At 43.1% G+C, this 7,500-nt stretch overlaps 1 protein-coding gene across 1 annotated transcript in view; it reads right to left on the bottom strand.

The window, feature by feature from the left end:
- LOC143287243 (aromatic-L-amino-acid decarboxylase-like) overlaps positions 1–7,500 on the bottom strand; it is a 37,482-nt gene that overhangs the window by 25,713 nt on the left and 4,269 nt on the right. The window lies entirely within an intron of this gene.

Raw genomic sequence — 7,500 nt, forward strand, 5'->3', positions numbered from 1 at the left:
ATAACAACAACAACAATAAAAACAAGAGAGGCAAGGCCTTCAAGACTCACTTGTGATACACTTAAAAAAAAAAAAAATCTAATCGTTAAAATGTGTTCTGTATTTGTTATTATAAAGCTTCGCGTTTAAAAAAACAACAACAAAAAACAAAAAAACAGATTCGAATTAAGTCCCCTAGAATTAATTACAGAGTAATTTCCCTTTTTAACAATCTGCACCAAAACGTTTGCAAAATAAATTAATACTTCCATGCTTAGCAAAAGAAGTTCCTGTTTGAACAAAAAAAAATGATAATAATGACTGCTCTTGTTGTTGGGTCAGAATATCAGATCAAAGTGCCAAGTTTTGAGAATACAAAAAATATAAATATAACAGTAAATGCAGTTTGCATATAATTAGGCTTCATTTTTTTATTTTTCTGTGCCCATCCCAGAGGAGCAATATTGTTTTAAATAAGATGACTGGAAAGAACTGAATTTTTCCTATTTGTATGCCTAATTTGGTGTCAACTGAAAAAGTATTTGCAGAGAAAATGTCAATGTTAAAGTTTACCACGGACACACAGACACACACAACCGAACACCGGGTTAAAACATAGACTCACTTTGTTTACACAAGTGAGTCAAAAAAGGATACATACGTTACATGATCATGTAACTGCAAAACATCAGAGAGGGATATTGTAGCAGGTGCCAGTCAAATTAAAGCTAATGCCGGGCATAGGCCAATGAGAATCCTTCCAAGTGGATGTAGCCATGAAATACACACCCTAGAAACAAACGCATCATGTTTTCCTCATGTTGAGGATTCATTTTCCGGTCGTCATTCTGCGTAACAACACAGCCTTTACTCATCCACTAATTACAGTTTTACAAATACATTTTTTTATGAAAACATTCCTCAGATAACCGGCCAAAAAAAAGTTTTAAAGGAAGAAGAAAGCGTTGTGAACATTTTAATAGTCATCGGGAAAAACGTGTGGTGTTTTCAGAATAGTGTGAACATGTTGTAATCAGCATTGTGTCTCCGCATCTCTAACAAAGACACTCACGAGATATTCACGTGCGCATGACTTTCACCTGCACAGCTGTTCGCAAGATGGGTTGACAGGCGCGAATTTCATGGCAATATGATTTCCTCTGTATATCTGAAGGTGGCAGAATGGTTAAGATGCTCAGCTGCGAATATAGATAGTCCGTGGGGGTGGGGGTTCTAATCCCGCTCTAACCCTTTGTCGTGAAAGTCATCACATCGAAGCTGACGTTTTTTTCGTGTGGCATTATACTTTGTTTGAAAGAGGCCATTTTGTTATATGCGTGGTTGCACGAGGCGCATGGGGCGCTCGAGTCAACATTAATTTTTCTTTTCGGATACTCAGGTAAGAGCTCAGGTAGATGCATGCTCTCTGGCACAACTTGTTTGTCACCGAACCTGTACGGCCTTTCGGCTTTTAGCCGCAGAGAACTTTGGCTCTGAGACCCTAGTACTCAGAGCTTGTGTGTTGGCGCTGGGCCGTGACCAAGCTGCCGCAACAGCAACAACAGCAGCAGCAGCAGTAACCGCTGATGGCGCCACTGTCGAGGACAGCCATGCTGTGGAGAAGGCGCTGAGGAGCAACCTGTGTCCTGGACTTGAGGACTGGAGTGAAACGAACTTTTGAAGGACTGAGTATTCCCGTTATGTGTTGTGCAGTGTGTTGTGTGTTGTTGCTTTTCATATTTAGTATGAGTGTGTGAGTGAATGGGAAGAAACAGCTGGAGTGGGAGAAGGAGCAACACCAACAGCCTGAAGAGCATTTCCTCCGGCCTGAGGTTCTGTGGAGGGAGAAGAAAGGGAAGAATTTAAGTTGAAATCCAGAGCTCTGAAGACTTTTATTCCACGTTCAATCCACCTTTTAAATTCTTGAGAACTCTGTGTGTGTGTGTGTGTGCGCGCGCGCACTCTCATGTGAGACGTGTGAAAGTCCGTGCATGATAGGCTGTACCTTGTTCTAGTTGTGGTGTGTGTGTGTGTGTGTGTGTGTGTGTGTGTGTGTGTGTGTGTGTGTGTGTTTACTGAGCTTAAAACGTGACAATTGGTTGTAATGAATGTGCAATATGTAGGAAGAATAATGTGCAATATGCAGGATGAATGTACAATGAATATGTCTAATGCTAACGTCCATATTCTAAATATATTTCTGTTTAATAATTACGATGTAATAATTAATTGCAATGTTTTTAAAAGCGAATATGTGAAATGCTTTTATTTGAGAACATATGTTTATTACTCTTGTTTGATCAAGTTATCCGCGTGTGTGGGGTGGGGGGGGGGGGGCGGTGCGGGGGGGGTGCTGATTATCTGGTTGTGGTTTTCCGCAATTCATCTTTATTCTTATCTTATCTGTCTATTATAATCAATGTGCAGTATAGTAGGCTATGTTTATAATTATATTCAAATAATGTTTCTTAATTCTTTCTGTTTTTACATTAAGAATACTAGTTATTACCTGCAGTGTGTGGATGTATGTATGAAACGATGTATGTGATATTTTTTACATTTGTATCTTCGTAATATTTGTTGGGGCTGTTGTTGGCTTTTACAGTTATGGTCCCCATGTTGTTTACTTGTCTATGTTGTGATAATGCACCTGACCAAATTTCTCCAGTTGGAGATAATAAAGTTATTCTTATCTTATCTTATTATGGCAACAGTACGGTGATGGATCAGGAAGAGGGAGAGTCTGACACCGACGACGACCGTGGATTTCGCCCCAGCCATCCAAAGTCCGATGAGAGTAAGGGTGACATTCTATCTTGGCTGAAGAGGTTTGAGCGTGTCGCTACTCTGTACGGACGTAATTCCCCAGGTGCTACACTAGAGTAGACCTTCCAGGACAACTGGAACTGTGTGGTGCCAGCTTTCTCCCCCCCCCCCCCCACCCCCCACCCCCCCACCCCCCGCACCCTCCGAAAATACTTTGTGGTGTATCTAATCGTTCTGAAGTATTGGTGCCTTATGGTATCGTGTCTGTTGTTTGTGGTGAAAATATTCGGAGTAATTTTCTTTGTATTTGTTTATTTCGGGCTTTCGTTTGGATCAAGGTGAGAGAGCGTGAGAGTCGGCCATAACTTTTGTTTGAAAAGTTGCACGCGACAATCATCATTATTATTGTTATTGTTATCATTATTATTATTAGTATTAGTATTATTATTATTATTGGTGTTGTTGTCGTTATTAGCATCATCAAAAACTGGACCGTCAACTGCCCCAGTAAGTCCAGCTTGATCAGCTAATTCAAATAACATGTTTCGTTCATTTATGTATAGTCTATTCATCTAAGATAACATTAGACTGAAAATAAATATCTTTTTTTTTCTATCATCATGATCGTTATCTTTATTATTTTTACTGAAAATCTGAAAATGGCAGGGGAAGAATGATTCAACTGAAAAGGGGGCGGTTGAGGTGGAGGGGGGAGGGGACTAAAGAAGAGAAAGAGAACAGAATGTGGAAAAGTGTACAAAATGTAAAATGGAGAGGGTGCGTGTCGGTGATTGGAGAAACATAATATTGGAAGGGTGTGTGTGAGAGGGGTGGGTGGGGAAGCGGTATGAGGACAGACAATTGATAATCAAATATTGTATGCAATACTTATATAGATTATGATTTGAAAAGAGGATCATGTGGGGACCTACAATAAACAACCAACTGGACTATTTAACACATAACTAACTAACCTTAATGAAGAATATTTTGAAATACATAACTTATTCGAAAACCAATTAACCTTTCAAACTGGTAACCCGTGTTCAATAAATTCTGGAGGCAAAAAAAGGTTTCATTTCTAAACAGCGGGTTTAAACATGCTCTACCTTTAAACGACCCTTGCAAATGCATTCAATATTTTCACAATATTTTGTATATGGGGCATCTAGTAATAATCTAAATGCTGTGCTCTTAACAGCCCTGCCAGTTCTTTCAGCGTTTGATAAGGCAGAAGTGTTAACTTAAAAAAGACAAAGGAATTTAGTACATTTCTTTCAACAATATTACACGTTTCAAATGATGATAAAGATTAGGAAGTTCAATTGCATTGAAAGCGTTTTAGCTCCAAGTTTTGCGAGATGATCTGCACGTTCCTTACAAATAAGCCCACAGTATGAAAGAATCCAACACATTTCAGTATTAGTTCCTCTCATCTGAATACAGTGAATCAAAAATCTTATTTTAAAATGTTCTAATCAATGTTTGTACAACCTGGTTTGACAGACTGAAGAACTGATTTTGAATCGACACAAAACACTAAACAAGGTTAGGGGCAGGTCAATCAGATATGTTAATGCCATAAGAATGGAAATTAATTCAGCTGTAAAGAGACTGAGAAACATTCCAGTATGATATGACTTCAAAGTTTTCAAAGCAGGAATTGCATATCCAGAACCAGCAAACTGAATTTCTAAAACAGAGCCGTCTGTATATATTTTCAAAGTCGTGGGGATATGTTTCAGACAAGTGTGATTTGATCCGAGAAGCTAGAATATTCGGATTTTCATTTTTCTGAATGACACAATATTAAATATCAAAGCCTGCTCCAGTTAATTCCCATAATGGAACTGGCGAAGTGCTCAAAATCGGAGCATTTTGTGGTTCTATATTTGATTCAATAACAAACGACAACGGTAATGCACCTCTTTTCAGGGAGACAAAGACATAACTTCAAGCGCTTTCCCATCAGCTTCCATACACCTGGGTACACACACACACACACACACACACACACACACACACACACACACACACACACACACACACACACACACACTTGAATGCATTAAATGAAAGGGAAAAAAAACAAATGATAAATGAACAACAGATAGATTCGTTTCATGCTCAGCTGGCAATATGATGACATGCCAGACAATGTACAAGCATGCCAGACACTGAATCCCTATCCGTCCTGCAGGCCTAAGAGTCCAACGACAACACTGATCTGAATGACCTGTTCTCCACTCATTTCTTTCCCCCCTTCGCAGGAGCCACACTGTCATCCAGCAATGGGATTCCCTCTCACTGTTATGTGCTGGCAAATGAGACTGCTGACTCCCTCGCGAAGGAAGGCACTACGCAAGTTATACGTGGGTACTCTGGGCCGCCAGAGCTACTCGGGAGTAAAGACATCAAGGCCAAGCAGCAGAGGTGGAAGCAACAGTATCCACACCACAAAAAAACGACAGACCCTACAACCACCTGCTGACTAGGTGGAAACCGGTGGTCGGTGCTCGGACTCGGGACAAGCCACAACCGCCTAAACCATCACTTATATACTCAAAATTCCGCATTGGTCACTGAGCACGTTGTCCATGTGGGACTCACAGCCAGAGTGTTGGCCTAGAGGTAACGCGTCCGCCTAGGAAGCGAAATAATCTGAGCGCACTGGTTCGAATCCCGTAACAGTCGTCAGTATTTTCTCCCCCCTCCACTAGACCTTGAGTGGTGGTCTGGACGCTAGTCATTCGGTTGAGACAATAAACCGAGGTCCCGTGTGTAGCATGCACTTGGCGCACGTAAAAGAACCCACGGCAACAAAAGGGTTGTCCCTGGCAAAATTCTTTAGAAAAATTCACTACGATAGGAAAACATGAAAACTGCAGGCAGGAAAAACTACAAAGCAATGGGTGGCGCTCTCAGTGTAGCGACGCGCTCTCCCTGGCGAGAGCAGCTCGATTTTCACACAGAGAAATCTGTTGTGACAAAAACGAGTAACACAATACATTACAGCAGAACACACGTTGATGTCCTGCCCCCTCCGTGAGGCGCTCAGAAAGATGAACTGGCCCCCCAACCCAACCAACTCTAGTGATCGGGAAGCTCTACGAATGTGCAGAGCATCTGCAGCGAACTGCGGCTGCCATCATTGCTGAGACTGGGCTGTCAATCTGACTATAGCCCCTGCCGCGTACTACAGCTGCCATCATTGCTGAGACTGGGCTGTCCATCTGACTATAGCACCTGCAGCGTACTACAGCTGCCATCATTGCTGAGACTGGGCTGTCCATCTGACTATAGCCCCTGCCGCGTACTACAGCTGCCATCATTGGTGAGACTGGGCTGTCCATCTAACTACAGCACCTGCACCGTACTACAGCTGCCATCATTGCTGAGACTGGGCTGTCCATCTGACTATAGCACCTGCACCGTACTACAGCTGCCATCATTGCTGAGACTGGGCTGTCCATCTAACTACAGCACCTGCACCGTACTACAGCTGCCATCATTGCTGAGACTGGGCTGTCCATCTTACTATAGCCCCTGCCGCGTACTACAGCTGCCATCATTGCTGAGACTGGGCTGTCCATCTAACTACAGCACCTGCACCATACTACAGCTGCCAGCATTGCTGAGACTGGTGCCACAACTCATGACAATCACGTGTGAAGTTCTGTTTTGTACATGCCCTTCCCCACTCGCTCTCCCCAGCTTCCTTGTCTTTTTGTATGTGTGACTCCCGGTTGTACGTTTTTCACGTGCAATCGTGGAGTCATGTGTTACTTTCCTGTCACTGCTGAGCAGAGGTTCAAGCCTTTTTGTTCTGTCAGTGACACTTCTCTAGGCTTTTTCGCCCGCGGCCTTCTTGGAGGAAGGTCGTGTCTGTTGAGTTTGGGGCTTTTTGCCCAGATGGCATCCTCACGTGGGGATAAGCTTTCCTCCAGGGGGGGGGCATGTTTTCTGTGTTGGGTGTGCTCCAGCTCAGAGGGTAGGAGTGCCCTGCTGGACGTGTGTCGTCTGTTTTGTTTCCAGTGTCAGGGTAGTAGTACCCGGTTGGCAGTTTTCAGCATCCCACTTCCTGCACCATCTCCCCTTCAGCCTGTGTTGGCCAGGCAGCGTTGTTACTCCATCTGTTGCTGACTGCTGCTTTCCTGCTGCCCTCTTCCCATCACTGCCTCTAGTTGTTTCGTCGTCTTCATCTGTTTCCAGTCTTCACCGTCCAAGTTTTCGTTTTCCTCTTGTGTTGTGCAGTGCTTCAGTTTATCTATTCGTCAAACGTCCTAAGTTCATTGTTATCATTCTCCGGACTGACTGCCGCTGTTTTAAAGCTCTGTGTTTTGTGGGGTTTTGTGTGTGTGTTATTTATCCATTCTGTCATCATTTAAGTTATCATTTCTTGCTAAGATTGTAGTTGTGTTATTAGTCAAGTTCTGCGTGTGATGGAATAAATGTATGTGAACCCTGAATTATTTTAGTCTGTGTTTGTGTTGTCTGGGTGTTAGTGCTGGGCTTGGTGGGGGTTTCTAGTCCGCTCTCTTATAGCGCGTGACAACTGGGCTGTCCATCTGACTACAGCACCTGCACCGTACTACAGCTGCCATCATTGCTGAGACTGGGCTGTCCATCTAACTACAGCACCTGCACCGTACTACAGCTGCCATCATTGCTGAGACTGGGCTGTCCATCTAACTACAGCACCTGCACCGTACTACAGCTGCCATCATTGCTGAGACTGGGCTGTCCATCTAACTA

This window comes from Babylonia areolata, chromosome 11 (assembly GCF_041734735.1).
Source record: "Babylonia areolata isolate BAREFJ2019XMU chromosome 11, ASM4173473v1, whole genome shotgun sequence".
Lineage (NCBI taxonomy): Eukaryota > Metazoa > Mollusca > Gastropoda > Neogastropoda > Buccinidae > Babylonia > Babylonia areolata.